At 48.1% G+C, this 24,367-nt stretch overlaps 1 long non-coding RNA gene across 2 annotated transcripts; it reads right to left on the bottom strand.

Moving 5' to 3' along the window:
- Nucleotides 1–231: 231 nt before the first annotated feature.
- On the bottom strand, nucleotides 232–23,778 carry LOC135283759 (uncharacterized). Of its 2 annotated transcripts, XR_010349394.1 has the most exons (4): nucleotides 23,103–23,778; nucleotides 5,827–5,918; nucleotides 5,644–5,753; nucleotides 232–5,380 (listed from the first exon to the last, which is right to left on the bottom strand). It is a non-coding gene; the product is annotated as an uncharacterized LOC135283759 (long non-coding RNA). The 2 variants fall into 2 exon arrangements; XR_010349393.1 differs by having other exon boundaries at nucleotides 232–5,753; nucleotides 23,103–23,424.
- Nucleotides 23,779–24,367: the final 589 nt, after the last annotated feature.

Here is a 24,367-nt window from a genome sequence, read left to right as displayed (position 1 = left end):
CTGCTTGACAAATGCCACTGTGAACTGCATCACACTGATTAAACATCATTGATTGACATCAATAAATTCTTGCTACAGAATTTAGAAGATGCTTCTCATAAAAATTTCAAGAGGTCTGCATCCCAGCAAAAACAATAATTCAAAGCAGTTCTTAATGTTTAGAAAATCAAGTAGGTCAAGGAACAGACATATATGTGTTTACACTCTGAGTTGAACAACTGAACTTCCCTCTCAGGCAGCCTTTTGTTTTATTTTGGGAATCTGTATATGAACTGTCTTCCCAGTCCCCAAAACACACCAAGTGCCTGTCTCAGTAAAACCTCCCAAGTGCTGTGTATCCTTGTGGAGTTCAATGAAAGGTACAGTGGGAAAAACAAAACCAAATTGGATTTTATCTCACATGTGCAGTTGATTCATTGGGTGTCTCCAGAATGCCCAGAGCTTAGTTTTTAGGGAAATCATAGAGTCATAGCATGGCTTGGGTTGGAGAAGATCTTAAAGCCCTTCTTGTTCCACCCCTGCCATGGGCAGGAACACCTTCCACTGTCCCAGGCTGCTCCCAGCCCCATCCAGCCTGGCCTTGGGCACTGCCAGAGATCCAGGGGCAGCCACAGCTGCTCTGGGTACCCTGTGCCAGGGCCTGTAAATCCTCTCTCCCCACCTTCCCTGTCAGCTCTCTCAACCTTTTCTCAGAGAGGAGCTTCAGCCCTCCATTCCTCTGATCATCTTGTCCATCTTCTCATGAGTCAAATGTGCAGACACTCAACTGAAGGCTGCAATTCCAGAGTGGCTGAACAGCCTGAACTCCTCAGCTCAGCACTGGTGCAGAAACAGTACCAGCCACAGGTGAGAGGTTGCTTTGGGAGGTGGGATCCACAGAACTGCCAATCCCACTGGAGAAGCCCCCAGAAGAAGCAATTTTGAGGTAGGAGTCTCCTTTATACTGCAAATAGTCTCAGCTGGGGAGTAATTCACAGAGAACCCTGTCTCCTCCTCTTGTTTAATGTTTGTGTGGAACTGCAGTAGGAGATTAGGGAAAAACAAAACAGAGTTTGGCTGGGAGGACAAACCAGGGGAGGCTGAGGCTGCTCTGCTCCCACCAGGCACTGGATGGTGGAGGTGCAAAGGAAAGCAGATCCCAAGGTGCAGTCAAACCTGTTACTTCCTCCATGAAACAAAAATGGTGCCCTGAATAGGCTGTGATTCCTCCCCCAGTACAAAATCCAGCTTCAAGCACCATTCAGTGACCAGGCCCAGCCCACCATGTCCCAGTGACAGACTCCAGCCACTGCCAGGTACAAACATCTCCAGCCCCATCAAACAGCTGAGCCTTGATACCTCACAAGTACAAATTGGCTGTTTTTGTATAGCCTGAGCAGTTACTCAGCTAGCCTGAAGGGATTGTTCTTGGCTTTGAAGATTGCTGCTTTCATTTCAGAAGAATGGCCAGAAAGATTTTCCATTTTCTTTCCAACAATAGCATTTTTTGTGGGGGAAAGATATGACATCTTTAAGGAGGCAGGGACAGAAAATTATGTGCTAGACCCTGCCTCTGAAATACTTCTCCTGGAAGGATATACATTTGCATCTAGGGCTGAAGGTCTCATAGAGTAGCTTTTAAAGGGAAAAAGCTGTGCTGATCCCATCCAATTCTCCATCCTCAGGTCTGTCTCATCACAGCACTTGGGTGTTTCCCTTTTTCCCCATGCAAAAGAGGAATAAAGTATTAGGGAGAGATTCATCCCAGTCGTAGCCATAGTTTGCAATGGTGCACAAAGCAGGGGCATCCTGAGCCTGCCCTCCCCAGCACTGCTCTGCCTTTGCCTTGCCCTGCAGAAACCACCTGGGAGCAATGGGTGCATCCCAAAGTCCTGCTTTTGCACTGCTTCAAACCCCAGAATCATAGAAGAGAATCCCAGGATGGTTTGGGTTGGAAGGAACCTTAAAGCCCATCCAGTGCCACCCCTGCCATGGCAGGGACACCTTCCACTGTCCCAGGCTGCTCCAAACCCCAATGTCCAGCCTGGCCTTGGGCACTGCCAGGGATCCAGGGGCAGCCCCAGCTGCTCTGGGCACCCTGTGCCAGGGCCTGCCCACCCTGCCAGGGAACAATTCCTAATTCCCAATATCCCATCCATCCCTGCCCTCTGGCAGTGAGAAGCCATTCCCTGTGTCCTTTCCCCATCCCTTGCCAATAGTATCTATCCATCTTTCCTGTAGCTCCTTCAGGTCCTGCAAGGCCACAGTTAGGTGACCCCAGTGCTTGTCCTCTCCAGGTGAGCATTCCCAGCTGTGCCAGCCTTTCCTCCCAGCAGAGCTGCTCCATCCTTCTGCTCATCCTGGAGCCTCCTCTGGGCTCCTGCAGCAGCTCCAGCTCCTGCCTGTGCTGGGCCCAGGGCTGGGGCAGCTCTGCAGGTGGGGTCTCACCTGAGCACAGGGGCACAATCCCCCTCCTCAATCTGCTGCCCACTCTGGTTTTGATGTCATCACATGAAAAAATCAGGATTGAATGACATCACTCCGATGGATGCCGTTCTTCAGTGCTGCTGCTCCAAAGGACATGCTCAAGGTCTGGCAGAGACTTGAGCTCCCCCACTCTGGCTGTTCATTGTCTCAAGGCAAATACTCCTCCAGTAAAGCAGTTCTGCAGCACTCAAAAACTTTGGCTGGCTGGCTCCTCAGTCTGTCTGGGCAAAGTGATTCCTCCTGCAGTCATTCCTGCAGTCATCGCTCCTCACTCCCCAGCACTTCAAAGGCCAATGGAACATCAGAGGGACACACTGCAGTGCTTTGTTTTCCTCTCTCCTTAACTGCTTTTTTAGCATTTTAAAACACAAAGCGCTCATGAAAGGTTGTAAAATTCCTCATAAAGTTGACTGTGCCACAGGATTATGGAATACCTCTTGGAACAATGGATAAAAGCTAATCTTGGATCTGTCACCGGAAAACACTAATATATTTCAAAAAGCTATTAGCCCTTAAACCAAAAGTAACACGGAATTTGATTTTGGGCAACAGGCTATAAACCACTGAAATTGTTTGGCAGCTCTGCATTGAAATCAGGTGGAAAAAGCTGTAAGAGCCCTGGCATTTATTTTATTCAGCTATTTAAGGCATATTTTACATAGATTCCAAAACATGTGCATGAAAACTAACTAAGGATATTTGAAAACAACAGTGGATCAGTTGATTTACCACACGTTTTCAGGAAGCAGAAAAACATTTGCTATGTTATGCAAGAAGGAAGTCAAAGGCTGTAAATATTACAGATAAAAAATAATAAACTATCAATAGCCTTCACAATTTTTACAGCATCATATCTTTAAGGAGCTTTAGAGCCATCAGCTCTGACCATAACGTTCAGATGAGCAATATCCATTTTGTGGATGGAAACACTAAAGCTCAGCCATTAATCCTAAATGTCCTGGTCAGTTCTGAAGGGCTTTGAGACAGGATGACCAAGGATGGTGGGACAGGGAGGAAATATTTGGGGAATGCAGTGGGGAAATAGAGTTTGAGATTGCAGCATGGGAAGCCAAAGCCTAAATGTGTTTCACACCTTGTTTCTTCCCCTGGTCTTTATAATACCTGGTCTTGTCTTTCATCTTGCCAGTGATTCACAGAATGCCAGGCTGGAAGGGAGCGCAGAGGGACCCTGGTGCCAGCTCCCAGCTCAGGCAGGGCCATCCCAGAGCACAGGGCACAGCATTGTGCCCAGAGGGCTCTGCAGGATCCCCGCTGAGGGAGACTCCAGCCCCTCCCTGGGCAGCCTGTTCAGGGCTGGGCAGTGCCCAGGGCAGAAGTTCTGCCTCCTGGGCAGGGGCAGCTCCTGGGCTTCGGCCCTGCCCGTGGCTCTGGTGCCACTGCTGGGCCTGGAGCAGAGCCTGGGCCCTGCTCTGCCCTCCCTGCACACAGGGACAGCCAGGGCTGAGGGCCCCTCTCAGCTGGGGCTCCTCTCCAGGCTGAGCAGCCCCAGCTCCCTCAGCCTTTCCTGGGCACCGAGATGCTCCAGGCCCTCCTCATCCTCCCAGCCTGAGCTGGCCCCGCTCCAGGAGCTCCTGTCCCTGCTGTGCTAAGGATCCAGAGCTGGACACAGCATCCAGAGGTGCCTCCTTGCCTGAGCAGGCCACAAATGAGTGGGAAGCAGGTCATGAAACAAAAAAGAGGATGAAGGTGAATTTTCTGGGAAAAATAAAAGACATGAAAAGATCAGGCAGATAGAAAAATGCTTCAGATGAAGAGTGCAGGAGTTGCCTTGTCACAGAGCAGAGATACTTTTGTCAAGTACTTTGAGAGGTGATCTTTAGGCTCTTCAAAGCCTCAAAGAAAGGGAAAACATGAGGAGCACTAAGGTGAGGAGTTTCAGGCTTGCGGCTGAGTGCTGGAGCTGGAAATGGTTGAAGAATCCCAGCAGCTCATCCAGGACTGTGCACCAGCGGTGATGCCATTCCAGTGTGTGTTTATTTGGGCCTGGAAAGTGGATTTGCATTTATGATGAAAGGCTAATTCTCGGCAGAAAAGTGTTTTTGGTATTTCTCTGGGAAATAACCTACAGGATACAAGACTTATTTTTTTCCTTTAAAAGATACACTCATCTCAGAACCTCTTAAGGAAGGGAGGTATGAGAATAATTAACCTGAGCATTGCTGCTCTTGTGTTCCTGCTTTGGCAAAAGCTGGGGCACACAATAAATTATCAGCACAATTGGTGCCTCTGATCAGCACACATTCAGGCCTGAGAGAAGGGAACGGAGCTGGGAAGGGTCTGGAGCCCCAGGAGCAGCTGAGGGAGCTGGAAAGGGGCTCAGCCTGGAGCAAAGGAGGCTCAGGGGGGCCCTTGTGGCTCTGCACAGCTCCTGACAGGAGGGGACAGCCGGGGGGTCGGGCTGTGCTCCAGGGAACAGGGACAGGAGGAGAGGGAACGGCCTCAGGCTGGGCCAGGGGAGGCTCAGGGTGGACATCAGCAGGAATTTCCCCATGGAAAGGGTGCTCAGCACTGGCACAGCTGCCCAGGGAGGTTTGGAGTGACCATCCTGCAGGTGCCCAAGGGCTGGAGGTGGCACTCAGAGCTCTGGGCTGGGTCAGTCACAGGCTGGACTTGATGATCCTGGAGTTTTTTCTCCATCCTTAATCATTCTGGTATTCTTATTCACACGAGGCTTTGGTGTTTTCTTTCTGTCAATTAGACACACATATCTATGAGAAAGCAGGGAAATCTACAATTTTGTCAAACCCAGGCTTCAGTAATAAGGAAATTATGCCTCCAGAATTCTTTCATTCACCAGACTGAAAGCAGCACAGCACTGACTCATTCCATGGGGCTGCCACCAGCAGTCTAAAAATTTCCTACAGGAAGTTCTTGAGGTACAGAGGAGACAGTTCTGGAGGTGGAAAAAGGGGGAAAAAAGGTTATTATGACCCACAGAGGTGATAGGAAATAAGGAGGCACAAAATCCCTAGGTCTCAGGGGCTGAACACATCCCACCAGCAACTTCCCAAACCGCTTTGCTGTCCCTGGGAAACGTTCCCCCATTTCCAGAAATCACCCTGAACAGTCACAGGGTTTGGAGATGCTGTTCACAACCCCCCCAGGGTGAATCCCAGCAGCTCCAGCAGCACAGCTGATAGAGGGTGTCTGTTTTACCTGCTCAGCATTCAGTGCTCTGGTGCTCAGACACAGGACAGCACCAAGGATTCTTCGGCATAATTCTGGCCATCTCCACCTCTGACACTGTGCATCCTCTGCTGCAGCAGCTGGAGAGGGGAAAGGGGGATGAAGGCACGAGAGCAAGGTGAACGTGGCACAGCTCTGAGCACTCACACTCACCTGACTGGGGAAGAAGCCTCCTTTCCATCTGAGCATTTGGCATTTTGTGCAGGGAAATTCCACAGATAGATTCTTTTCTTCCTGTACCTAAACTGCATGAAGTAAAAATGGAGTAGGTCACTTTGAAATTATATATATGCATATACATTAAGAAATAAAACCAAAGAGAAAAACCCTGAGCTCAGTTTAGCCACTAAGCTGCCTGTGGTGGTTCAGTGTGGATGGAGGAGGAATCAGGGCTGGGATCACAAGGGCCCCTCAATGGGCTCAGGAGTGCACCCAGCACAGAGCTCTCACTGCCCAGGACTGGCAGCCACTCAGGGGCCACACAGAAACTCTTCCGCATTCTGACTGGAGCACCTCTTGAGATAATGGAAATTAGGGACTTCAGGCCTGAAGCTTCCCTGTTACAGCTACCAGTTGAAATCACAATATTCTGAGAGAAAAGGGACCCCCAAGGATCCTCCAGCCCAGCCCTGGCCCTGCACAGACACCCCAACAATCCCAGCCTGGCCATCCCTGGAGCTCCTGGAGCTCTGGCAGCCTCGGGGCCGTGCCCATTCCCTGGGCAGCCTGGGCAGTGCCCTGGACAGCCCTGGGGAAGTCAGTGGTGCTGCTCATTTAGAGAAAATGTGCCCCACCAGGAAATGCTGGGAGAACTGGGATGTCAAATCTCAGGTTTTGGAATAAAGCTTTGGACCAGGGTTGGGGCAATTCGGTGAATAAAACATCATTTACTGGATTTAATTCTCACATTCACATGTTACATTTTATTTCTTTAGAGTGGAGAATCTCAGTAGTGCACTGGGACATGAAGGCACATTAGAGCCTGTTACCAGCCTTGTGCAAATGGCCAGGGCAATACCTACCTTGACTCAAACCCATTTAAGCCCCATATTTTTGATTTCACTACAGTAGCTCCCTGAGCTGGATCACGTTAGTGGCCAGTACAAACCTGTGAGCTGCCTTGCTGTTTATTCAGTTCCATCTTGGCTTAGGAGATCATTTATGATCAACAACTACAAGGTCTCAATATTAATTTGGACTACAAGTCTACCAGGGAACAAAATAAATTTTGACAGATACATGCAATGACCCAAAAAGGGTTAATTTTAATTATGTTAATGTTTAATAAATGGGTATTCAATCCTACAATAATAACTTGATAGTCCTCCTTATAAAAATGACAATTCTCTACCTCATAATAACTAATTATATTTAAGCTATTCATGGCCATAATTTATCAATTATCCAGCTACTAGATTTCACATTAAAATATACTCCTTATGCAAAACAGATTTCTGGAAAAATTCTGAGTGAGCAATCAAATGGCCACTCATGGGAAGCAGAGTCTCTGTACATGGAATGGGGGTCTCAGGGGCCTCTGCAAATCACTGCAGAAAGGGTGAAATATTTGATTCTGCTGCCACTGCCTGAATCTCTCCTTTTTGATGCAGGGATGCTGGAAAGGATCTGTTTTTCAGCTCTGCCTCGGGTGGGATAATGAAGGGTCTTTCAGCAGCATTAGCAGGAGGAAGGTTTACTGGCAAAGCTTCCAGCTTTTCTTGGAGGTGTAGCTTTAATCACTGGGGACTGTGCCGAGGCTGTTGATGTGGTATTTCTGAAGAAAAAGAGCTTTTGCTGCTCCTTTAAAGAGCTGCCAGTGCTTGCAAGATGATTATATCATATATATATTTATGTGTGTATATATAAGTATTCTGCTTAGAAAGAACATCTAGGTCATGTTTTCCATACTGATCTCCCTTCAATCTGCATCATCAAGGGCACTTTGAGAGAAGCAAAAGCCTTCTGAGGGATCTCTGCTGCTGCCGCTGCTTCCCCAGGCTGAAGTTTAACTCTCTCTTGTGTTTTGGGTTTGACTGGGGGATGGAGGGACTACAGGGATGGGTTCTGGGAGAGGCAGCAAGTGTCTGATGGAGCCAATTCCAGCTGCCTCCAGGACAGACCCAGTGCTGGCCAAGGCCCAGCCCAGCAGGGACTGTGCTAGCACCTCTGGGGTAACTGAGGTAAGAATGGGGGGAAAAAAATCCCAAAACTGCCCCACTGCAGCTGGAGAAGGGAGGAGTGAGAATGTCTGAGAGAATGAACTCTGCAGAGACCAAGGGCAGGGCTGGAGAAGGGGCTGGAGCTGCTCCAGGTGCTGGAGCCGAGGTTCCTCAAAGATGCCAGGGTGCAGCCCCTGGAGAGGCCTCTGAGGGCAAAGGGAGCCCTGTGGATCCATGGAGAGAGGAGCCCCCCTGGAACAGGTTTGCTGGAAGGACTCGTGACCCCATGGGAGGGACCTCACTGGGGCAGCTCCTGAAGGACTGAGCCCATGGGAATGGGAACCCAGGGCAGCTCCTGAAGGACTGAGCCCATGGGAAATGGGATTCACACTGGAGCAATTCCTGAAGGACTGAGCCCGTGGGAATGGGATCCCTGGGGCAGCTCCTGAAGGACTGAGCCCATGGGAATGGGATCCCTGGGGCAGCTCCTGAAGGACTGAGCCCATGGGAAATGGGATTCACACTGGAGCAATTCCTGAAGGACTGAGCCCATGGAAGGACTGAGCCCATGGATAAAGGGACCCACACTGGGGCAGTTCCTGGAGAACTCTCCCCTGGGAAGGACCCCGGGCTGGGGCAGAGGGTGAGGAGTCCAAGCCCTCTGGAGGAAGGAGCAGCAGGGACAATGTGTGATTCCCATCCCCCTGAGCCTTTGGGGAGGAGGGAGACCAAATCAGGAGTGAAGATGAGCCTGGGAAGAAAGGAGGGGTTTGGAGAAGGTGTTTTAAGATTTGGGTTGATTTCTCAGTTTCCTCCTCTGATCTGATGGGTGATAAATGAAACTGATTTCCCCCAGCTGAGTCTGTTTGCCCTTGGAGCACCTGGAGGGATCCCTTGATCCCTCCCTGCCCTTATCCCAGGCAGAGCCTTTCCCTGTGTCCTGTGTGCCCTGCCCAGCTGAGCAGGGCAGTGACAGAGGGGCTGGGTGGGCCCAGGGTGCCCAGCCAGGGTCACCCCCCCACAGCAGAGGGATCTTTTTTCACTTCCCCAGAACTAAACAGCAGTATCAGCTTACCCAGAGGAGGAGTTGAATTTCAAGGGAAGGCAAGAACAGCCCTGAGAGACAAACAAACAAAATATTTCATAAGGTGCCATTAATAAATGACAGATCAAAGAGGTATTCTTCCATATGCTTCCCATATGGACCTTCAGTGAAAACCTTACTGGGCTCTGCAGTTGCTGGGAACAGGGAATGTTCAGAGGGAGTGCTGGATGTAACATCCCTCACTTCAGTACAACCATGGCTATAAAATCCAGCACTTTTATGGTATATTAGATATAAGATACCCATGAACACAGCAAAAGCCATCACCCTCCACCCAGGATCTGCAGTTTGGTTATGGACTATCATCTGACATCTTTATTTACAACTCCAGGTAGTGCTTTACCTGCTAAACCCTATTTATATCCCTGGAACAGATCTCCAAGTAGCTGTTAGCATGAGTCTGAGCAGAATAGCAAAGCCTGGTCCTCTCTGTGTGCTACCCCAGCATTCCCTGGTGAATCAGTTACACCTAAGGTGCTCCACAGCAGCAGGCTCAGCCCCTCCCTGCCCTGACCCACAGGGCTCAGGGACCACCATTTCATCCCTGCTGCACTCAGCCAGGCACAGCTCGTGTTTGGGGGCTGCAGCTTTGTGTTCCTGAGGATGCAGCAGGCTCACCTGCCCCCCTGGGGATCCTGGCACATCCCCGGGCTCATGGGCACATCTTGAAACCAGAGCCAGCAACAACAGGAGAAAAATGGCCTGTGCCCAAAGAGAATGGTGTGGGCAACAATGTGAGGGGAGGTGATGGAGAAGCATGGAATGGTTTGGGTTGGGAGGGACGTCAGAGCCCATCCAGTGCCACCCCTGCCATGGTAGGGACACCTTCCACTGTCCCAGGCTGCTCCAAGCCCTGTCCAGCCTGGCCTTGGGCACTGCCAGGGATCCAGGGGCAGCCACAGCTGCTCTGGGCTCCCTGTGCCAGGGCCTGCCCACCCTGCCAGGGAACAATCCCTTCCCAATATCCCGTCTAAGCCTAATATCTCCCAGTCTGAAGCCATCCCCCCTTGTCCTCTCACTCCAGACCCTTGGTGTGTAAATTGTGTCTCTCCATCTTTCTTGTCAGCTCCTTCAGGTATTGGAAGGAATCAAACCTGGGGGTTTTTATTTGTCTCAGGTGAAGATGCTCCACAGGGACAAGGTAGTTATTTAAATAACCAAACTCCACAGCATTTTCTGGGTGATTTTCTTCTGTTTGTTTAATTGACAAGTCCCTTATTACACATACAGTTTTAAAAGTGATACTGACAGGCTTCAGGAATCACTGGGCAAAGAAAAACAATAAATCTGTAAGGAAAAAAGGATACTTTACAGAGATGACAAATTAGGGTGAAAAAATGCTCAGATTGCACAAAGTGCTTTCTGGGGAAGTTTAAGTTTATTGTACTATTTACAGCTTCTGAAAATGTGAGTCAGAGGAAGCTGCTTTCTCCTCTCCCCAAGCTGCATTCACTGATGAGCATCCACAAAATTGTGGCTGTGAGGGCAGTGTGGGCTTGTGGCCCTGGGTGGGAGGAGCAGAGGGAGCAGCAGGGCCCCTGCAGGGCACAGATCTGGTGTGTTTGGGCTTTCTGTGCCAGCGAGGGGCAGCTGAGCAGGAGGGCTGGCCCTGGGGACAAACAGCAGCCCTGGGCACAGTGGCACTGGCAGAGTTGGTGTCAGTGGGGGCACACGGGGGGCACTGGGTGCCACCAGGACTGGGCTCCCTGCACTGCTGGCTCTGCACAGGGAGAAGAGGGGGGCAGTGAAGCTCCAAGCAGGGTGACCTGGTGGCCCTGGCTGGGGCAGGGACAGCCCCAAAGGCCGGGCAGAGGCTGTGAAATCCAGCACTGCTCTGCAGCCCAGTGCAGGTTCACACCACTGCTGCTCACAGCTTCATTTTTTCACCTCGCAGCACTGGGGTTGTGCAACAATTCTTGCTAATTGATGCAAATTGCCTTTTTCCTGGTAAGTTCAGAGAAAAATGAGGTGAACCAGGGAACTTGATACAGCAGTGCCAGAAACAACATAGCACTGACCCAGTTCTGTGTGAGAGGCAAGCAGAGGGGCAGGGGAAAAGGTCCCCCAGGCCACGGGCCGCAGGTGACATCTCCTGCACCCACAGCCCAACCTCCCACCGAGTTTCAGGGGGAGCTGCAGTGTGCAAGGTGAAAAAAAATTCAGGCATGACAGAACTGGAGCCTACTCACGGCACTCTCAGTGCTGCTGCACCTTTTGCCTTCCTCAAGTTAAAACAAAAGGGTGGAATTGCCCTGAGCCAAACACCTCATGTGCATATAATGTATATACATGAGTATATAACTGTACATATAATAAGGGACTTGTCAGTTAAACAAAGATAAATCAAATATCTGGCAGCTTCACTCTCCTCCACCTCAACGTGAGAACTGAAATCACCTGGGACACTTGAGCTGAGAGCTGAAGCACTGGGAGGTGATGTGCACTTAGAGAGGGCAGGTTGAGGCTACAGAGGGTTGGTTATTTCCTATTTCCCCTCTTGTGAAGATTGCTATACTGTGACTTGCCCACTCCTGAAAATACAGCATGATTCCTTTACTTTAGGTAGATGTTTGGTTTCCCCTGCAAATACCCTAAAAGAGCAGCACCATTAGAATTTTATCACTCTCTTTAGCTGTAGCCTTGTAAAAAATTAAATCATACCCATTCCCTTTTGTGATATCTGACTCTTCAATATTAAAGCAGGAGTCTTTTGGAATATAAAACAATGTTTCAGACATCAGAGCTCGATACAATATTTGGATTTTTTTTTTCTTCTGATGGCATCTGTGTGTTTACAAAGTAGCAATGCACCACAGTTCCCAAGGGAGCAAAACTTATTTCCTCAACTAATCTCTTTACTGAGAGAGCAGTGGAGATCTCAGCAAATATGCTGAGCTAGAAAAGCTTTTGTCCCTGGGACAAAGCACATCAAACCCTGACACACAAAATTCATTAGACAGAGGTGAGGGAAGCACGATCAGCCCTGCTGGTTCCCACAGTAAGAATCCCAGAATCCCAGACTGGTTTGGGTTGGAAGGACCTTAAAGCCCATCCAGTGCCACCCCTGCCATGGCAGGGACACCTCCCACTGTCCCAGGCTGCTCCAAGCTCTGTCCAGCCTGTCCTTGGGCACTGCCAGGGATCAATTCCTTCCCAATATCCCATCTATCCCTGCCCTCTGGCACTGGGAGCCATTCCCCCTGTCCTGGCACCACACACCCTTGTTAAAGTCCCTCTGCATCTTTCTTGGAAGCCTCGTTCAGCTACTGAAATTCACCCCAGAATGTTCCAGGTTCAGGCCTTCACTCAAAATTCCATCCATTAAACCCATCCCAGACTCTGTGGGATGCAAAGGCACCCAGACAGGGCCTTCTGCTCCTCACCAGAAGCTCAGAGAGCCACAGCTGGAAGTTGCAGATGCTTTTATCAGAGCCCAGACATCAAACAAGCTCTGCTCAACTTCAGTTTTAGACTCATTGCTGGAATAAACTGACAACGTGAAATTCCTTCATCCCAGCAGAGGAGCTCTGAGCAAAGCATCTAAATATAAAATGAAGAAAAATTGATGCTCTGTACAGGCTAATTAACTCATGCAAGCCAATGTAGATCAGGAAACAGCAAATGTGAATTCCAGAAACCTGAGGCTGAATCTCTGCATCCTGAGCTCAGCTCCATCTCTTATTAATGTCAAGGGAAATTCTGATAAATAAGAGATTCAGCACCTGGCTTTTCATCTGAAGTTCAAAAATCCACAGTTACTTCTCCAAAGGAGCTTCTCCAGATTTGACTGTGAGGCTGTTCCAAGCAGAAAGCCTGGATTCATGGGGTGCAAACCCCAAGAGGGAATTTATGAGAACATCAAGGCATGGCTGAGTGCAGAGCACTGCATTGCTGGCAGCAGCAGAGCAGAGTGCAAACACCATTCCCATTCCACATCTGCTGCTGCTCTGTCCTAAGGGATGATCCCTGGGGAGCTCACAGGCTGAGCAAATGTCTTGGTTTGAAAAGACAGGTGTCTGCTAAGGAAGGCAGGAGCCTCCCTTGAAATGGGAAATGTAAACCCCCACCCTCTCTCCCTCCCAATTATTATAATTTTGAAATTGAGGGCCCCTCAGGCAAAGATATGGGAGTAGGAATAACAGTTCTTTATAAGGACAACTAAAACTACAAATTCAACAGTACAAAAAAAGAAAAAAATCAGAGTCAGAACAGGCCATGTCCCCCTGTGGGCAGGGTGGTGGCTCAGTCCCATCCCATGGGGGCTCAGCCCTCCTGCAGTGCCAGCTGTGCTTCTGCTGCAGCAGGGATCCTGCACAAGGGGGGAGTTTTCCTCTGCAGCTCCAGGGCTGCTGGAGATGGGCTTGCTCTTCCTCTGGGAATGCAGGGCAGGAGAAAGCTGCTCCTCTGGCAATGCAGTGGGCAAAGGCTGCTGTGCTGTTCCAGGCTCAGATTGGATCCAGGTAGGAATGCTTGGCTCCTGCCCTGGGCACAGCATCTCCCCATGGGATGCTGGAATTTGATCAGCCCTGCAGGGACACTCAGTGGCCATGGACAGCAGAGATCTCCTGGAGGGAGGATTGGCTGTGGGAGAGATAAAGAAAACTGCCCCATGAACAGCAGAGAACTGCCCCAGCTCTGACAGATGGGGATAGAACACACACCCAGCTACACCCGGCAACCTGAGACAGCAGAGCACAGCCCTGAATTCAGATGTGTGCTTGGAATGAGAGTCCCTGGAGAAAAAAAAAAAAAAAAAAACACCTAAGGCTGGAAACTGCTGCTGGCCCAATTCCTCCACTGGATCTGAGCCAAAGCCATCCCAAAAGGTCAACACTGTGCTGGGAGCTCTGTTTTAGGGGAGATCACCTGGCAGCTGCAGGGAGCTTCCAGGAGGACTCCAAATGTCAGGAGTAACCAGGTGCTTTCTACTGAGTAAAGAACCAAAAATATAAAGAACCAAATGTGAAACCAAATAAATAAAGAACAACAACAAAAAAAATAAAAACAACCAAAAAACTGCCACACATAAAACAAACAAAACAAAACAAACAAACAAACAAAAAAAAAAAGGAAAAATGAGAACAGCACAGAAAAATGAAAATATGAGGTTGAGAATTGTAGTTCTGGACCCTTCCCAATCCTTTTTACCTGCCCTGTGTGTGGTATTTTCTCCAGGAACATCCTGTTAACACTCACAGACTCTGAGTATTCACAACTCCCCCAGGCCTGAGGTGCAGCTGAGTTTTATTGAGATCTTTTCCAAGCGGAGCCTCTACTGAGAGTTCTTGGGAAGCAGCCAGCACCTCAGGACAGGGTATTTGTGACTTGGGGATGCCCTCGTGCAGAGGTGACTGTCACTGAGATCACTCTGTCCCTGAGGTGCAGACCTGGGGAAGAGGATTTACAGTGACTTCTGTGAGGGAAGTTTGATGAGAGGATCCATGTTTACCCCTGAAAGAATTTCCTACCAAGGTCATTGACATAGAAGCCAAGAAAGAAAGAAGGATAAATGAGAGAAACCTGCAACTGCCTATTCCAACGAGCACTTTGTCTCTCGTGACCAATGTGTAAATTTAAGAGCTTTGTAAGAATGTAGAAAAAGCATGCATGCTGGAATAAAACCAGTTTGAAGCCTTCTAAAAATGGAGTGTGTTGCTTTGTATTGTCTCAATCTCAACCATGACACAGCCCCTCAGCTGCACCCCCAGCTCCTCCAGGAGCCTTTCCCTCAGCCCCCAGGGCAGCCTGGCCCCCAGAGCTCTGGGGCCTCTCTCACATCTTTCCAGTTCAAAGCCTCACATCCTTCCAGTTCAAACACCTTTCCCAGCTCAGTAACCCCAGTCAGCCCCAACATGGAGACAGGTATGGACATTCCAAGCCCTGACATCCTCAGAGTAGCTCAGTCCTCTCTGATTAACCACAGCAAGCAGGATATGACCCTATAAAACCACAGATATTTCATCTAAAATAAGAAAGGCAGATTCCTTATACCACATTTGCCAAATCTCTCATTCGTCCCACATTTTTTAAATATCAGTTGCTCTTTCAAGCCAGTCTGTATTTTTATCCCCCATCTTCTCCCAGCTTCCCCTTGTACTCTGCATTTCTGCACCACATCATTACCCACAGGCACCTCTTGCTGTTAAACAGCTGCTGCATTTTACGCCTGCAACAGAACTGACCTCTAGATCTGGGTGTGCTTTGTTTTTAAAGCATTTCTTTCTCCTGAATGAAAATCACCAAATTAAAGCAAGGTATTTCTTTACCCCTTCTCAGAGTGTAACAGAATGCAAAAACATAAATCAAAGTATGTTTAAACACCTTTTCCAAATCACATAAAACCCCATCTATCTTGCTAGCAACCGAGAGCTCTTCCTACACACTGAACACAGCAGATGTTAAAAAGCTGTTTAATCTTCTTTAGAGCACTTTAGGTAAAAAGCTGTGGCTTTCAAATATGTACAAAGAAGGTCAGAAAAGTAAAATGCCTTGAAATGGTTTTGCTCAGGGGCCATGGGATCTGAAGTGACCTCTGTAATTTCTTGAGTTCCCAAACTTCATTACTATCAAGGCTTCTTTCCTTTTTGATGTTTTAACTATGATGAAGGTGGGTGTTGCTGGGTGGGGGTTGTAGCTAAACCTTTTAAGCATTTTTGATTTATTCTCCTGCAAGGTTAGTGTACCTGAGGCTGCAGTTAATGACTGGAGAGCCACTGAAGTGTAGATTTACCATAATCACTTCCCCATCCCCCTCACAAGGATGGTTTTACTGCTTCTCCTGGATGTTTAAGCAAATAAATAAATAAACACATAAATAAAGCTGCAGCCCCTCAACATCTCAAACCACACAACTATTTCATAAAGTTACTGCTGTTGGAAAGTTCCTCTTGCTGCACAAAAGGCTATTGCATCTCTGCCCTGGTTCATTCCCATGGACACTGCCAACATCTGCACCAAATCCTTGAGAACCTGATCCCTGGGAGAGCCACACTGCCCTACCTCTCCTCTTGGTCCCACCAAGCACCCAAGCAGGTTTATAGCAGGGCCTACAAATTACCCCTCTCTTTTTACAGGTTCTCATCTCTCCTGGCAGGATGTATGGCTTTCAGTGTTTATTACTCTCATCCTGATTAACACAGACCATTTTCCATAAGCACACACACAAACCCCTTATTTCCAAGTTATGGCATTTCTTGATGCAATTTAGTACATCTCTGCTGCACAAAAAAAAAAAAATAAAATCAATGATTAATCCAATTTCAATTCAGTCATTGATCCAAAGAAATTCTAACTTCCTGTGTTTATTCCTGCACTTACAGTTTAAAACCAACAAGACTATTTTTTTGGGGGGAAGGGAAAGTTTTCTCCTGTTTAATTCTCTCCAATATTGTATTGTAGCTTCACTTGAAAGAAATAGATCAGAAAAATGTTCTGCATAAGAGGTGAAGCAAAGTGTAGAATAAAACACCATGAACAGCTGGAAAATGGGACAAAGCCAGAACTAAGGGAGTGCTGCTGCACACCTGCACTGCATGGACAGAGCAAAGGCATTGTGAGGGCACAAAATAAAGTGTATTTCTCACAGACCCTGCAAGAGACCTCCCTGCACAGCCCTGGAGGAGGCTGTGGTTGTTCTCACTGGTTTCTGCAGCACACGGTGGCCCTGGGTTCCTTGGCTGCCCCTGGGTTCCCGGGCTGTCCCTGGCTGTCCCTGGGCTCTCTGGCTGTCCCTGGCTGTCCCTGGGCTCTCTGGCTGTCCCTGGGGTCCCTGGGCTCCCTGGCCAGCGCTGAGGATGGAGGGACAGAAGGCTGCAGCCTCCTGTGCCCACAGCCAGGCTCGGGGCACTGGTGTGCTTTGTGCTGTCACCAAGAATGGGCAGAGATCCCTCCCTGTGCTTCCCTCCCCTCCACAGCAGGATGGCCCTGTGCAGCTCAGGGCTCATCACCCTCCCTGTGCAGCTCAGGGCTCATCTCCTGCAGGATAACCCTCCCTGTCTGTCCCATGTCCTGATGCCCCAGGACAGGGGCCAAGCCCATGGGGTGGGACCTGCCTTAGCAGCTGCCCAAAGTCTTCTCTGGCTCCAGAGCAAGGCAGATGAGCACTCTTTGTGCTTATCAAAGAGTTCCTGGCAGCTGGAGATGCCTCGGGAGCCATGCAGGAAGGGCAGGGCTGGATTTTAGGAGTGGCACGCAGGGCCCAGGCAGGGCACAGTCTCAGTCACAGATTTGTCACCCACTGCTGCAGCCAGGAGCCTTTGGCACCACCAGCTCCCAGCTCTTCTCTGACTGCCTCACTCCAGCCAACAAAGCATCACTGCCATGCTCCACAAAAGTTACAATTCATTATTTTTAGCACTGAAAGGGGGAATCATGTGAATACTGGTGCACTTGACAGCTTACTCATTTACGTCAATTGAAATAATTTATTAGAACAAGGCCCAAAAGCTAAGTTTTCTAAAAATAATGTATTTGTTTCCCTACATCTGTTCAATAAAGCAATAACAAAGGCATTGTTGTTGCTGGCAGCTCCTCAAAGGAATAATTAAGGAAACATGGAAGAAGCTTCCTTTCAAGACTCAACCTCTCTTCACCTGGCTCCTCCTTGTGATCTGTCAGCACCCAGCTGAAATTAATTCTAAAGGGGTACACAGAGATCTATTGCACTAATTGCCAATTAAACAGGGAAATAAGGGCAAGTCTGACAGACTGAAATCCAGATCCACTCCAAAGCCAAGGCAGGTTCATAATGCCTCTTATTTTCAACTTTTCCTTACGCTCTCCAGTTTGCAACTTGAACATGAAGAACATGAAGAATATTTCTCCCCACATCATTCTAAAGAAAGAAATAATTGAGTCTTCCTTTTATCCCAGCACTTGGCCTAACTTCCAAAATCTGCCAAGCAGCTGTGGGTCAGCAGGTCTGTGCTCAGTGACTGATGTCATGGATCCAAAATAGCTCACCTCGATTAAGGGAGCACAGAAGGCCCTGAGCTGCAAAAGGCAGCCCCACATCTATAGCTGTGAGAGCTCTCTAGTGAAACCATGACAAATTGTGCTTTTATTTACATTAAAGGCTACCCCAGTGGTGCTCAGGTGATGACTTTATTGGCACTGTTGGAGCTTTTTGAGCAGCAGAGCCCTCTCCAAGCCCGAGGAGGTAAAGAGGTTATTCCTGCAGCTCTGCGCCGTCTGCTTTGATGTGGGTTTGCAATGGTACTGAGAGCAGATTGAAAAGTGTTGGAGATTTCATAAATGTAATGAATGATGGGCTTTAGTGTCCTGGAGTTGGAGTATCCATGACAACTCTGCTGTGCCAGGGGACTTCCAGTCATAAACTGAGAAAGTCACTGAAAGCCTGGTTTTGTAAGATGCTGCAAGGGCCTGGTGGGATTTTTCTCTTAATCCCTAAAGACTTCCCTGCCTCCAGCTGTAATGGGAGACAACATCCCCAGCTGCAGGGTTCCTCACTTTCAGCTGGCCCCAAGAGTAATTACAGCTTAAAGAAGATCTACCTAGAAAATTGTTCCCAGAAGGAAGCCCCACTAATCCACTTTGTTTCAAAAGCAAAAATACAAAAAAACCCCAAACCATGCACAAAACCCCCACTTAAATCTGTTACCATTGCAGCATCTGAAGAGTTCACCCAGAACAGAGCCCCAGGGGACCCAAAAACTGATTATCCCAGGCATGGCACATGCCATCTAAGCCCACCAACACACATCCCCCAGTGGTTTTTAGAAACCCTTCTTTTTCTGGCCAAGTGCTGGGAGTCAAGGGCTGGGGCATAGCTGCTGTTTTCCATTCAGTCAATTCTTTCCCTAAAGAATGACTCTTTCTTCTGTCTCATTAGATGATGAGCATTTAGAGACACATTTGAAAGCACTTCCCTTCCAAGTGCTTGGTGACACAAGCATAGGTCAGCTGACAACTTTACAACTTTGATCCATCACTAATTCTGTTCTCCAGAGTGATCTCAGAGCACAAGCCTCTGCCCCAGCCAGCTCCAGCTGCTGCTGCTTGTTCCTCTCAAAGAATGAACAGAAGTGGCCTCTTCCCCTCCTGTGTCCCAACAATGAACGTTAAAGGGTAGCACACAGCCCATTCCCTTTCTGTGAATAACTGAATTGACCACATGCATTATTCATGAGCATTTGAGGTTTTAATTGTAAAACTCGACCCTTATGTGGTGTAGGACTGTCAGCTGTCTTGGAGGTTCATGCTGGACTGTTCAGGTTTCCCAGTTTCCAATCCCCTAACTGAAGCATTTACTAAATCCACTAAACACTTCCAGTGAAGCCTGTGGAACCAAGTGTTCACATCCCAAATCTAGATATTGCACAGATACTCTGGGATTCAGGCAGAGTATCCAATGCATCAGAGATCCACGTTTTCCAGGATTTTACCAAAAGGCTCCTGACAGCTCCAAGTCCCACTGGCCTGACCCTCACTCCATGCCAAGGCCACAGAGCCCAGAGGAGTGGACAGCTGGGAGAGTCACAGCAAAGCTCCTTCCACAGGGACCAAGAGACTCCATCTGGGGAGACACAAAATGATTCTGGGCAGGAATCTGAAAGAAATGGAATGCCAGGCTGGGCCAGGCTGGAAGGGAGCGCAGAGGGTCCCTGGTGCCAGCTCCCAGCTCAGGCAGGGCCATCCCAGAGCACAGGGCACAGCATTGTGCCCAGAGGGCTCTGCAGGATCCCCGCTGAGGGAGACTCCAGCCCCTCCCTGGGCAGCCTGTTCAGGGCTGGGCAGTGCCCAGGGCAGAAGTTCTGCCTCCTGGGCAGGGGCAGCTCCTGGGCTCCGGCCCTGCCCGTGGCTCTGGTGCCACTGCTGGGCCTGGAGCAGAGCCTGGCTCCAAAGGTGCCCAAGGTCCCAGCAGGGCTCCACAAAGTGAGCACCACCATGGGAAAATGGGGAACCCTTGGACTGCAGGAACCTGAGGGCAGCAGGGGTAAAAGCCCCAGGAGACCAGACTGGCCAAGGTCTGCTCATTAGCTCCTGGTAATGGGTGAGAGGTTAATTAACCACCCAGCAGCACAGCCCAGCCTGCTGGAGTTACACCCAAACCCAAACTGGAGCACAGCAGCAGCACCTCACAACTCACAGGGCTGACCTCCAGATCATTTATTGATTCATTTACACTTCTTGTGTCACTAAAGTTGCCAAATTTTTGTAGTGTCCATGGCCAGCACAAAGCCCAACCTGACCAAGCAAAGCCCACCCAAGAAGTTTCCCAGAGCTTGGTGCTTGCTGCTATTTGCAATCCTGAGGTTCTGCAGTTCAGCAGCAGCTTTTGACATCAAAAACACATTATGGAAATCTGGTTCACGAGTAGACAGCACTGAAAAAGCTGTATCCCTACTAAATCTAATTTGACTAGCATTTATATACAGAGGTCTCAGTATTTTAGACAAAATACTGCAAAAAATTAGTTTATAGGCTTCTCCCTTGCTAAAAAAAACCACCACAACATGGGCTTGGGCCTGTTTAGAAAATTCTCTCTACTGAGAAAGAGGCTTTCCACACTTCTCCAGTTACAAATTAATTTAAAAAGCCAAAGAAAACATTATAAAAGCAAAAATATTTTTAAAAATTTAAACCCTTATGTGAAGTTGAAGATTACTTTGGAACATAATTGTTAACTAATAAGCTCTTAGAGCCCAAATGATATTTTTAAATAAACCTTCTAATTTCAAATTGTTATGACTTCAGGGAATTTTCTGACTGGGATCCAGGTAGTTTTAAATGGAAGTAAAGAGGCAAGGAAAACGATAACAGAAATTAATTAAGGGAATTAAATCAAGTCAATTGATTCCTTTCATGTTCAAAGTAATGCAAGGTCTATATTCAACAAATGGGAAGGTAAATCAGAAAATTTCCTTTATGTCCGTTCCTTAAGTCTGTACCTAATTGATTTCATGCACTTTACATCTTTATGAGCTTACAGTTAACAACATGTTAATATAAATAAAAGACATGGCTCCAGTAATGGCTTCACTAAAACTAAAATACAATGGGAGTGCTGTAAGTGATCTTTCATGCTGACAATATTGAATTTATACTAAATATAGAAGGCAGTTATATAGATCTACTGGGATGTGCTCCTGCAGAGGATTCCAGACAAGTGAGAAACCTTGTAATATAGAGACCTATCACAGAGACCTGAGTCTCCAGTTCATTGTAGGTTGCCTGAAAACATGGATTAACAGAGAGGTAATTAAGGAGGGAAGAGCAGAGCTGTGGCTCTCCAGGGCAGCAGGGGCCTTCACTCCCCAGCCAGGAGCAGAGAACCCTGGAGAGCAGTGGCACAGTGCCAGATAACTCTGCTTCAATCCCTCCAATCCTGCTGGTCTGCATGCTGAAGTTGAGTTGCTTAAAAAAGATGATTTTTATGACAGACACAAGTGTTGTTATCCTGTGCAGAGCTGGGAACAGGGCTCCCCTCCAGCATGGTTTGGGACATCTCACACACCTCCCACAGCTGCATGAACTGGGACAGCCTACCACACAATCACAGCTGTCTAATTCACAATTAAAAATCCAATCGACATCACAAGAGTACATTTCTTTAATTCAAGGTGAAGTCAGAAACAGTTTTTCCAGAAATCTCAGGATTTATACTTTCCAGCTATTACCTTCCACAAGGTCCATGCACTGAAGTGCTCAGCTTTCATGCGCCCATTTGTGATGCCTCAGCTTTGAAACATCACAGCACCAGGCATGTTATCAGCACTGAGTGCTGACAGGAATACCTAAGCCACTCCATCTCCTCCTGCCTCACCACAAAGGATTGCCTGCTGGATGTGTCATTCCTTCTCTCTTTGGTTCAGGTTTTAGACAAGCCATTGGTCAGGAGTCCCTCTGAGGCATTGACTACCCAGCCTGAAACATCTTGCTGTCAAACGCCTGCCTTGCATTTATTTCACACCCCTTGCATTTATTTCATACCTATCTAGTTTCACCCCCTCCCCCTTCTGTCTTGAATATTGTTCTTCAAATATTTATAGTGGATTATGTTCCACTCCTCTCTCAGTCACCCTCTACACCCTGGGGTGATTTTCCTTATTAATCAAATCCCCCAAGCTCCTGTTCCTTTCCTAACTGCTCTTTGGCCATCTCCTCTATTCCAGTAACTTCACAGTGACCAGAATGTCACAATTTTGGGAGCAGCACATCAATCCTTCCTCGGGAAGCACAGCCCAGAGGAGCCAGCTGGTGCAGGTGTCAGACGTGCCCCTTCCCCAGGCCCTGGAGGTGAGGCAGCCACAGCAGAGGGACAGGCTGGGTGTCTGACAGCTCAGCACACACCCAGCTGCCCCCTCTCTTCTGCTCCCAGCCCCAGGGCTCCCCTCTGGGAAAGGAACACTTACACCATGCAGGAGTTTGGTACTCAGGCAACATCAGCTTTACACACAGCAGCTCCTGGAGACATCAAGGAAAGAGCAAAGACTTCAACAGGAAAGAAGGAGAAAGAGGAAATCACCCTGCCTGTCCTGTCCTCTGCAGCTTTGCTGTGCCTGCAAGGATTTGCAATTACAACCTCTGCAATCCTGTTCCTTTCTCTTTGGGGGTGGATTTATGTCCCTGGGCTCAGAGTCTCGTCACACATTCCATCTACAATTCAGCTTTCAGCACCTGGTTTACATTTCCAGTGCCTCCATCCAGGATGTGTTTCAAATGCAATAACCAGGAATTCTGCATGCACAATGAAATCCAAATGTGCTCACAGATCATGAAGGTCCTTCAGGAAGCAATGAATGAGACACTGACGGTCAATAGGGAAAACAAAAATCCAGGCAATAATGGAAGAGAAAAAAACAACAAACTCAAACTAAGCTAACTTTAATGTATGAATGTTCTTATGTTCAAAAATCAAAGCCTACATTTAACAAGTTCATTGGCAAACCAACTTTCATATATTTCATATCCATTTCTGTATTTTTCTGTTACCTACATATTTTAATTAATGCTTTAAAAAACAGATATTTCTCTATGTTACCGTAAAAAGCATTTTTGTCAAGTCTGTAGAACTTTTGGGGCGAGGTGAGCCCTGTGCCCAAGATCTCCACCGAGGGCTCAAGTGGCCTCCTGGCCCAGCCCAGGCTGTGCTGCTGTCCCCTCACTGTCCCCTGCCCATTTCACTGCCCCATGAGCTGACTCACCCCACTCTGCCCTCCTTCCAGCCCCTGCACACGCTGGGCTCTCCTGCACTTGTGAAAAGCACTGTGCAGCTCTAGGGAAGTATCTGTTCTGTGCAGAAGTTCACCAAGTTTTCCTCTTGACCCAGATCCTGGAGCCAGTTCAGTTTCCAGTTCTCATGAGCTGAAATTCTACATTCTTGCTCATGTACTTTCTTTTGGCTGTTTTAAAAAACAACAAACTCAACATATCACATGCAGCAAACTACTCTCCCTTTCACATACTCATCCCACGACCTCTGGAATGCAGCTTTCTCCAGAACAGTCAGGAAGAGCTTCCCAGATTTATTTTACTTTTTAATTTTACTTTATTTTACTTTTTTTTCCCCTACTTTTTTTTTTTTTAGCAAGAACTCAAAATGTTCTTGCTAAGTGATGAAGAAAACAGTTTTGCACTTGGAAAGTAAAGGTAAGTCCGAGATGGTGGCAAAAAAGCAGGGGTATGAAAAAATCACTGCTCCCAACAATATTCAGCAGTGTCCTTAGGGGTTTTGAAAAGCAAACTTGGCAACAACAGCAACACTGAAAGGACTATCACTCAATAACTGACTGAAATAAATGTTGGTTTCTGCTACTATGAGCCAGCTGGGTTTATCCTTGTCAAGAATATCACACATGGTTGGCTCAGAGTCTATTACAGAGGGGCAATGATTCAAACCAGGGCTCTCAGGGGCCAGCCTGTGCCATCTGTAACACCAAGTGCCATATACAAGAGTGGCTCTGCAGATGTGTAATTAACATGAAAAAATAGTTTTCAAGCAAAATACCACTGTTAAAACATCCCAGTTCCTTGTCCTCATGTAAATATGGAGTTCTGCTTCATTATAAACCAGTACAACAGAAAGTTGTTCCCAAAAATCCATCCTCTCCCCTCCATTCAGAAACAAATAGCTCAGCCCTCAGTCGAAGTGAGTATCTCAATTTATCATGATTCCAATTCCTTTGTACCAGTTTAAGTATGGGGAGAGGTTCAGAGAGGCACAAATAAAACTCTCCCTTTTCCTGCTGGCTCATTCCCAAGCCCAGGAGAAGAAGCAGGCCCAGGTGGAAGGGGTGGTGGGAGGTGGCACTGCTGAGGGTTCCGTGGCACTGCTGAGGGTTCTGTGGCACTGCTGGGGGTTCTGTGGCACTGCAGTTTGGGCCAGGCTGCCTTGGGCAAGCCTGGAGCTCTCCTCAGCTTCCCTCACTGCTCTGGGAGCTTTGGCTGAGCCTGCCCAAGCCGAGCAGCT

Source organism: Passer domesticus, chromosome 19 (assembly GCF_036417665.1).
Source record: "Passer domesticus isolate bPasDom1 chromosome 19, bPasDom1.hap1, whole genome shotgun sequence".
Taxonomy (NCBI): Eukaryota; Metazoa; Chordata; class Aves; order Passeriformes; family Passeridae; genus Passer; species Passer domesticus.
The sequence above is the reverse complement of the archived record's forward strand: the minus strand, read 5'-3'. Positions and strand labels throughout refer to the sequence as shown.